General features: G+C 40.4%; 2 non-coding genes across 2 annotated transcripts; both read right to left on the bottom strand.

Moving 5' to 3' along the window:
- Positions 1–395: 395 nt before the first annotated feature.
- LOC141593884 (small nucleolar RNA R71) lies at positions 396–502 on the bottom strand. The gene has a single exon (XR_012521940.1). It is a non-coding gene; the product is annotated as a small nucleolar RNA R71 (small nucleolar RNA).
- A 4,531-nt stretch (positions 503–5,033) lies between these two features.
- Positions 5,034–5,140, bottom strand: LOC141593561 (small nucleolar RNA R71). The gene has a single exon (XR_012521636.1). It is a non-coding gene; the product is annotated as a small nucleolar RNA R71 (small nucleolar RNA).
- Positions 5,141–9,770: the final 4,630 nt, after the last annotated feature.

Here is a 9,770-nt window from a genome sequence, read left to right as displayed (position 1 = left end):
ATAAACCACAAAATCAACCCACAATGCCTAAATTCTCATCACATTCCGTACCAACCGAGGAGAACCTACCAAATGCTACTCCCACACCACAACATTTGACCGGTAATTTCATTTCAAAATCCGCATTTATACAACTAGTTGATAGAAGTCAATTTGGGGAGATGCCTAGTGAAGACCCTCATTCTCATATGGAGACTTTTTGTGACTATAGTGATGCGATTTCTCAAACCGGAGTTACTCAAAACCAAATTCAATGGGTCTTATTTCCTTTTTCTTTAATTGGTACCGCGAAAAAATGGTTAAAGAGCCTTGATAAGGCTACTCTTGGTATTGACTCTTGGAAGAAATTGGCACTTGCTTTCTACAAAAACTTATATCCTCCGGAAAATACTAACATGTTGAGAGCCCAAATCACCGGGTTCAAACAAAGGGACGAAGAATCTTTGTATGAAGCTTGGGAGAGATTCAAGGATACTTGCCGATCTTGTCCACATCATGGACTTAGCGAGTGGTTCCTTGTACAACAATTTTGGAATAGTCTATATGAAGACTCCCGAAACATTCTCAATATGGGATCAAATGGTATGTTCACCGAAGTTGACGATAATCAAACATAGAACAAGATTGAGGAAATGGCAGTCCATAACTCACAATATAGTAGACCTCGTAAGGCTACTAGAGGAGGAAAGCATGAAGTGGACTCTATTACTCAATTGGGTGCTCAACTTAGTGCTCATATTGATACCATTAATTTGAAGTTTGAGAAGGTTATGGATAAGCTTGAAGAAGCCTCCAAATCACCTAAGCAACATGTTAATGCCATGGTGGCATCTTCATCAATTCCAAGTGGAGTATGTGAGAGTTGTGGAACTTTGGGACATGACCAAAGTGAATGTAGGGGAACAACTGAACAAGTGAATGCTTTCCAAGCATACAAGAGTGGTACCCCTTATTCCAACTATTACAGTGAAAACACCAAATTCCATCCAAACCTCTCATACAAAAGCCAAAATGTTCAAAACCTTCAAACAACATACACCCCACCTCCAATGAGAAACCAAGATCAAAGACTCTTTTACAACCGAAACCAAGGTTATCAAAACCAAACTCCATACAATCAATCCAATGACCAAGGTTTTGATGTTCAAAAAGCGGTCCTCCAAATGCAAAAGAACCAACAAGAATTTTTCACTCAAATGTAAAAGGATAGCCAAGCAAAAGACATCACCATTAACAACATACTAGCTCACACAAAGATGTTGGAGACCTAAATGTCTTAATTAGCATCTTCAAGTTCACAAAGACAAAAGGTGCAATTAACACCTCTAAGTAATCCCCCAAGACAAGAATCGGTGAGTGCCATCCATTTGAGAAGTGGTACAAGCTATGAAGGGCCAAAGGAGCAAATTGAGGGTGACATTGTGAATGCTAGTGACAAAAAAGGATTGTTGAAGACTCTAAAAATGAAGAAGAACCCACTACCATTCAAGAAGTTTCAAATAAGAATGAAGAAAATGTTAAAGAAAAGGAACCTATTGTGATTCGACTTCCATTTCCAAGTCGTCAAGCTAAGCCTTAGTTTGATGAACAACTTGAGAAGTTTATGGAGATTGTCAAGAACTTGGAAGTCTCAATTCCATTTACGAAATTAATCAATCATTTTCCGGCCTATGCAAAGTATATGAAAGACATTCTTATCAAGAAGAAATCCATCCGGAAGCTTGAGACTATTGCTTTCACTAAAGTAAGTAGTGCTATTCTTCAAGGAAGTTCACCTCCAAAACTCAAGGATCAGGGAAGTTTCTCTATTCCATGCACTATTGGTGACACCACGATCAACAAAGCTTTATGTGACCTTCGGGCAAGTTTGAGTGTCATGCCATATTCGGTGTGCAAGAGGCTAGCAATGGGAGAGCTTAAGTGCACTCATATCACACTTGAAATGGCGGATCGATCAATGAAGACACCTTTAGGGGTATGGGAAGATGTGCCGGTAAGAATTGGCAAGTTCTTCATCCCGGTGGACTTTGTTATTGTTGATATGGAGGAAGACTCCAACATTCCTATCATTTTAGGAAGACCTTTCTTGCACACCGCAGAAGCAGTGATTGACGTGAAACATGGAGAGCTTACCCTCGAAGTGGGAGATGAAACAATCACTTTTAATCTTTACAAGACAATGAGAGCTCCCCGACTACATAAGCCATGTTTCATGGTTGATCATTATAGCCGAGAAAGTGATAGGAAGAAGTTGGCATCTCAATGCAAAGAACAAGCTATGGGTAAGGAATCACCACCCATATGGGAGAAGAAAATGGGTAATCTCCAAGATGTTACATCCAAAGAGCAATAATGTTTCAACAAGAATGAGAGCTTGAATAGCTCACCACCGCTCATGACAAGAGAAGAGGAAGGCCTCATTGGCCATAATGACAAGAAGAAAGAGGAGTTGTTCTCATCAACTCGTGATATTATTGGGGAACAAGTAGACGAAGTATGCGGTTTATGGGATGATGAGTTTGAAGGGATATTCAATCTCTATATCGGTAATGCTATGACCCAAGACCACCATGAAGAACACCGTGTGTGATGTGAACATTATTTGCGCACATTTAGTCCCCTAATTGAGCCTATTTTGCATACTTTTATAACATTTCATGACCATTTTATCCGTCAAATCCTTCCTATTTGTTTTCCTAGTGCATTTTACATGTTTTGTAGGAAAGAAGATAATAAGGCGGAAATTGCCGTCTTTCGTGCATATTTGGAAGCTTATTGACGATATTTGATGGACTAAGTATGAAGAGGAAGCAAGAATGATGACCAAGGAAGAATAAATAAAGAGTATATGGAGGCATCTTAGGCTTAAAAGCAAAAAGAAAGGGAATAGCAGCTCAACCCGCGCGGGTCAAGTCTATCTGGAGCAGGATACTGATGAACCCGCTCGGGTCAATTTCAACCCGCTTGGGTTGAGGCTCAGGACGCCCATATTTCGCTCGGGACGGGCGTATTCCTGGACAGGAAACTTTTTCCTTGCTACGTGAGCTACAATCCGCCCGTCTTCACCCTTGGACGCCCGGATTCGGCTCAAGCACGAATTGTCTTCTTCAAGCAACAAAGAAAGAAGCCCTTCCTTCGAAAAATACCGGCTCCTCCTTGCTCAATCTAAAAAGTGTAATTACTAGTTTAGCCCTTAGTTAACCCTAATGCATCCTCCCTAATTTTCACTATAAATACCTCATTAGTCTAATTAGAGGAGCATGTTCTTCTTATCAATAATTAGTGTAGTTAATATCAATCAAATCTCTCTTTAATATTGTAATCAAGTATTAATCAAGTTTTAATCCAAGTTTTAGTTCTTTAATCTCTCTTTTGTTCATCCTCTATTTTGGGTAATTGAAGATTATTTGGGTTATTGTTGGGAGATTGACAACCTCTCAATCAAGCATTCAAGTACTTCTATTATTCTTGCTTTGTTATTGGAATAATTAGTAGGTATAATATCTTAATCCCTTTTTAGTTATTGTTAATTAATTTCATTTATTCATCATGTTTCATATTGTTGGTATGATTGACAACCTTGCTAGCATGATCAACATGATAATGAGTGAGTAGTCTCTTAGCTAGGGTTAATGGGTGATTAGGGGAAACCAACATGGGGAATGATTCATGCTTAAATTAATATGCTTTCATGTTTTATTTGCTTTCTTGTTTTGATCTCAACTCATGCACATGTTATATTTGATGAAATGCTAAGCCTATGAATCCTTGCATTTACTATCATCTTCTATCTTTTCAATGAGACTTGTAAGACATAACCCAACTCGAGTCTCATTAGACCATGCATGTTGTTGAGTAGGGAAGATTAAGTCGACTTGTAGGTGTTGTACAATCTAATCGATTCGGCTCCGGGACCCAAACTTTCCTAGGATTGTAAGATATAACCCAACTCAATCCATCACAACAATAATTGCTTGCTTATAATTTGAGAACATGTTTGTATGATCATATCCCATGATTCCCCTATGATCCATGACACCCTAGTGCCTTTAATCAATTGTTTACACCCCTTTAATTCATCTTGCTTGTTTATTTTCATTGCTATTCTAGTTTAGTAACCTTCTACATCAACCCAATTTGTGACACCCCTTAGACACCACTAGTTATAATAGAAATCTCATTTCAACTCCCGTCCCTTGGGATCCGACCTTTACTTACCTCTTTACTAATTGTAGAGTTGTTTGTGGAGCTATAAATTGTGTTTTGATTCGACCGTGACCAACGACCACATCTTAATTTGTGAACACTTAGCGGGATCGCATCAAAAAATGGCGCCGTTGCCGGGGACGGTGTTTGTTTGATTTAGATTTCTTTTTATTGTCATTAGTTGTGTCTTTCTTCGCCTTGAGGAAGTAAAACCCTCAAGGTTTGTTCTAATTGTTTTCGAGTTATTTGATATTTTGCATGTCTAGAAGGTTACAAGGTGATTTGTTACCTTTTGACCGTGAAATCGAAAGGACCTTGACGAACAATAGGAGAGTTGTTAGGAGGAATTTAAGAGGTATTAGTAAAATTGTCCAACCCACTAGTGAGTTTGTCAATCCTTTCGCAATAGAAGGAGAAGAAAACCCATTACACAATACCCCACAAAATCCACCTACAATGCCAAAATTCTCGTCACACTGCACTCCACCGAGGAGAATCTACCAAATGGTACTCCTACGCCGCAACATCTAACCAGAAATTTTATTGCCAAGTCCGCCTTCATCCAATTAGTTGAGAGGAGCCAATTCGGGGGGATGCCTAGTGAGGACCCTCATTCTCATATGGAAACCTTTTGCGACTATTGTGATGCTATCTCTCAAACGGGCGTAACTCAAGACCAAATTAGATGGGTCTTATTTCCTTTTTCCTTAATCGGCACCGCGAAGCAATGGTTGAAGGGCCTTGATAAGGCCACCCTTGGAATAGATTCTTGGAAGAAGTTGGCTCTAGCTTTCTACAAAAAATTCTACCCACCGGAAAAGACTAACATGCTAAGAGCTCAAATTACAGGTTTTAAGCAAAGGGATGAAGAGTCTTTGTATGAAGCTTGGGAGCGGTTCAAGGGAATTTGTCGCTCATGTCCTCACCATGGACTTAGCGAATGGTTTTTGGTGCAACAATTTTGGAATGGTTTATATGAAGATTCTAGGAACATTCTCAATATGGGATCAAATGGGATGTTCACCGAAGTTGATGACAATCAAACATGGAACAAGATTGAGGAAATGGCGGCCCATAACTCACAATATAGTAGACCTCGCAAGGCTACTAGAGGAGGAAAGCATGAAGTGGACTCCGTTACTCAATTGGGTGCTCAACTTAGTACTCACATTGACATAATCAACTTCCAGTTTGAACAAGCTATGGCTAGACTTAAGGAAAACTCAAAATCATCAAAGCATCATGTTAATGCCATGACGGCATCCTCATCAATCCCAAGTGGGATATGTGAGAATTGTGGAACTTTGGGACATGACCAAGGTGAATGTAGGGGAACAAATGAACAAGTGAATGCTTTCCAAGCATACAAGAGTGGTACCCCTTATTCCAACTTTTACAATGAAAACACTAAATTCCATCCAAATCTCTCATACAAAACCAAAATGTTCAAAACCCTCAAACAACATACACTCCACCACCCATGAGAAACCAAAATCAAAGACCCTTTTACAATCAAAACCAAGGTTACCAAAATCAAAATCCATACAATCACCAAAATGACCAAGGTTTTGATGTCCAAAAAGCGGTCCTCCAAATGCAAAAGAATCAACAAGAATTTTTCACTCAAATGCAAAAAGATAGCCAAGTAAAGGAAACCACCATCAACAACATTCTAGCTCACACCAAGATGTTGGAAACACAATTGACTCAACTAGCATCTTCGAGCTCATAAAGACAAAAGGAGCAATTACCACCTCAAGGTAATCCCCCTAGACATGAAACGGTTAGTGCCATTCATTTGAGAAGTGGTACAAGGTATGAAGCACTGAAGAAGCAAGTTGAGGATGAAGTTGTGGAAGCTAGTGAAAAGGAAGAAATTGTGCAAAACTCCAAAGATGGAGAATCGTCAAAAGAAGAAAGTTCAAAGAAAAATGAAGACGAGGCCAAGGAGAAGGAGCCCATTGTGATTAGACTTCCTTTTCCAAGTCGTCAAGCCAAGCCCAAATTTGATGATCAACTTGGAAAATTCATGGAAATTGTGAAGAATTTGGAAGTCTCAATTCCTTTCACGGAATTAATCAATCACGTGCCGGCCTATGCAAAATACATGAAAGATATCCTCACAAAGAAGAAGTCGATCCGTAAGCTTGAGACTATCGCCTTCACTAAGGTGAGTAGTGCAATACTTCAAGGGAGTTCACCTACAAAGTTAAAGGATCCGGGAAGCTTCTCAATACCGTGTACCATTGGCGACACAACAATCAACAAAGCCTTATGTGATCTAGGGGCTAGTGTGAGTGTCATGCTGTACTCGATAAGTAAAAGGTTGGGGATGGGAGAGCTTAAATGCACCAACATCACACTCCAAATGGCCGATAGATCGACGAAGACACCGTTAGGGATATGGGAAGATGTCCCCGTGCGAATTGGGAAGTTTTTCATCCCGGTGGACTTTGTCATTGTTGATATGGAGGAAAATTCCAACATTCCAATCATCCTAGGAAGACCTTTCCTACACACCGCCGGTGCGGTGATTGATGTGAAACATGGTGAGCTCACTCTAGAAGTAGGAGATGAAAGCATAACTTTTAATCTTGACAAGACTATGAGAGCTCCTCGTTTGCATGAACCATGTTTCATGATTGATCATTATAGCCGAAAGGATGAAAGGAAGAAATCGGAACTCCAATGGAAGAAGAAAATTGAAGATGCTCCATTCAAAGAGCAAGTGAATTGTGACAGGGAGAGCTTGCAAGGCTCATTAAAATCAACCAAGGAAGAAGAGGATGGCCTCATTGGCCAAGAGATTTTCAATGATCAACTCAATGAAGTTTGTGGTCTTTGGGACGACGAGTTTGAAGGGATTTTTAATCCCTACATTGGTAATGCCATCGATCAAGACCAATAACAAGGGCCACGGTCTATTGAGAACCTCTACCATGATAATGAACAAGCTTTTGATTACTTCTTCAAGGTGTTGAGCAACATCAACAACACCTTGGACATGCCCCCTTGACATCTCATCAAGAATGAGAGTTTGGTGGAGTCCTCCCTAAACCACCACTTGTAAATATTTCTAACTCCCTAACTTACATTTCAATTCTTGTATTGCATTTTTGTCATCTTTGGATTTTTATTTACTTTGATCAAAATAATTGTCATGTTTGAGAGAAAGTGAGGGAGGGACTAACGATTTCAATTTATGTGTAGTGCTTTTAGCTTAGTGTGGGGATGGCAATTGCCTAGGCTATCCATGCCTTAGTAGTGCCCCCACAACGACGAACACAAGACTTGAAGAAAGAATGGAAGAACGGTATGGGAAATGCAGTGTGCACGGATGGAACTGAATCCGTGTACACAGAGGGAAGAATCCGAGCGGATTCTAGAGAATCCGCCCGTCTGAAAGAATCCGAGCGTATTGCAGAAAAGACGCCCGTCTTGAACTGAGCTGAATTTTGAAAAATTCTTGACTCTGACTGAATCCGGGCGTCCTGTGAAGAATCCGCCCGTCTTGTATAATCCGTCCGTCTTGTGAGAAAGACGTCCGTCTTTGCAGCTGAGGAAAACAAGCAAAATTTTATGGACTGAAATCCGTCCGTCTTTAAGCAAATCCGCCCGTCCCGTGTTCAGCAAATCCGAGCGGATTGTCACAAATCCGCCCGTCTTTAGGCGAGTTTTGCAAAGTTCAGAAAGAGCAGAATCCGCACGGATTGGGCAGAATCCGCACGGATTGCCCCTGCAGATTCGAAAATTTCGGTCTCTTTTAAGCCCCTCCCACCTTCATTCATTCATTCATTCATTCATAAACACTACCCACAACATCAAAACCCTCATCCTCTCCATCACAAAAACAAAAACCCTCAACAACATTCACCAAATACAAATCAAACCATCCTTCCAACAACAAATTAATCACTCCTTCCTCAACAAAAATCAAAACCAAGCACAAAATCTTCAACCTTTGAGTCGATTTTTGTTTTCATAAAGGCAAAGCCTTTCACCTTCAAATTGATTTGGGCATACTACAAATTGAAGATTTTTCATTCTTTTCTTGGTTAGTTCATCAATGGCAAGGACTAAGGGAGCAACAAAGGCACCAAAGGCTAAGGCACTCTCACAAAGGCAAAAGGCTCTTAAAACAAAGAAAGCATTGGCTATGGTGGTAGCAAACCAAACTTGGAAGTGCAACATCAACAACAACCTTCTATGGGAGCAACAACACCTTCTACCCCGGTAATTGATCAAATTTTGCATTATCCGGAGGTAACTTTTATTTCCGATACCCATAGAAATACCTTTGTCAAGTTTGCTATGAAGTCATTAAAATCCACCAAATTCATATGTGAAGATACCTTAAAAAAATTGGGTGTTCTTGAACAAACAAAAGCCTTTTTCAATGCCATGGGGTTGAAGAAATTGTTTGAAACAAGGGAATTGACATACCCCTCCCTTACCTTGGAATTTTTAAGTTCTTTGAAAGTCACCAAAGTTGAGAATAGGGAGAATCTCGAGTTTCGTCTAGCTAATGCTAGTAGACGCATTACCTTTCGGGAATTGGGTGAAATTTTGGGTCTTAGTGATGAACCGAGTTATTTTAAGAGTTATGGAAAGTATGACCCCGAACCTCTTTGGAAGGCAATCTCCGGGAAGAAATTTGAGGATTTTCATGCGAGTCGTGCTCTTTTGGTCCACCATCCGGGCATAAGAGTATGGCATAAGGTCGTGGGTAACACCATAATTGCTAGGAAAGATACCAACCATTTCACAAGACTTGATTTTATTCTCCTTGAATCGGCTTTGAATATCGGAAGAGTACACACCAAGCCTTACAATTCTTTGAGGCTCTTGGTAGATAGATGGCTCAACATAGATTGTGGGAAGAAGGGCACGACCGTTATTGTCAATGGCGGCCTAGTCACACTCCTAGCCAAGCACTTTGATCCTAACTTCAATAAGGATAACAAGTACAAAGCAAAGGAGGGTGGCCATCTTGTTGATATGCATACTATGATTCACAAGTTCAAGTGGGTTGCCCATTACCCCCTTGACACTAAGTATGGATGGCTCACTAGTGAAGCTAGATCGTTCACCTTGCCTTCAAAGATTTGCCGTCTAAGCGTCCACCGGACCAATTATTTACTTCCCCTTTCCAAAGAAGCCGAGTATATCATTCAACAACAAAAGGGTGATCTTGAAATGCCCTCCTCTTCCATTGTCATACCACCTTACCCCTTTAAGTATGAAGAGTTCAAGCCGGAAGGAGTTGAAGTTGGGAAAGACTATGTGACTCTTTTTATGCAAGCAATGCACAAGCAAGCCTATGAAGATCGGAAAAATGCCTACTTGGCTCAATATCCACCCCTCCTACACTTAGCTAGGCAAGGACTACTTGATCCATCTTGTCCTTTGCCTAGTTGGGCGGATAGAGAAGTCTTATTTCCGGGTGCATCTAGGGTCGTTTTGGGTGACAATGAGGTTGTTGGAAATGATGAAGAAGTTGATGATAATATTGAGGAAGAAGCAAGTGAAGAAGAAAAGGATGGTGAAGATGATGAAGATGAAGA

The sequence above is a fragment of the Silene latifolia genome, chromosome 7, assembly GCF_048544455.1.
Source record: "Silene latifolia isolate original U9 population chromosome 7, ASM4854445v1, whole genome shotgun sequence".
Classification (NCBI taxonomy): Eukaryota; Viridiplantae; Streptophyta; class Magnoliopsida; order Caryophyllales; family Caryophyllaceae; genus Silene; species Silene latifolia.
This window is presented reverse-complemented; position numbering and strand designations above follow the sequence as displayed.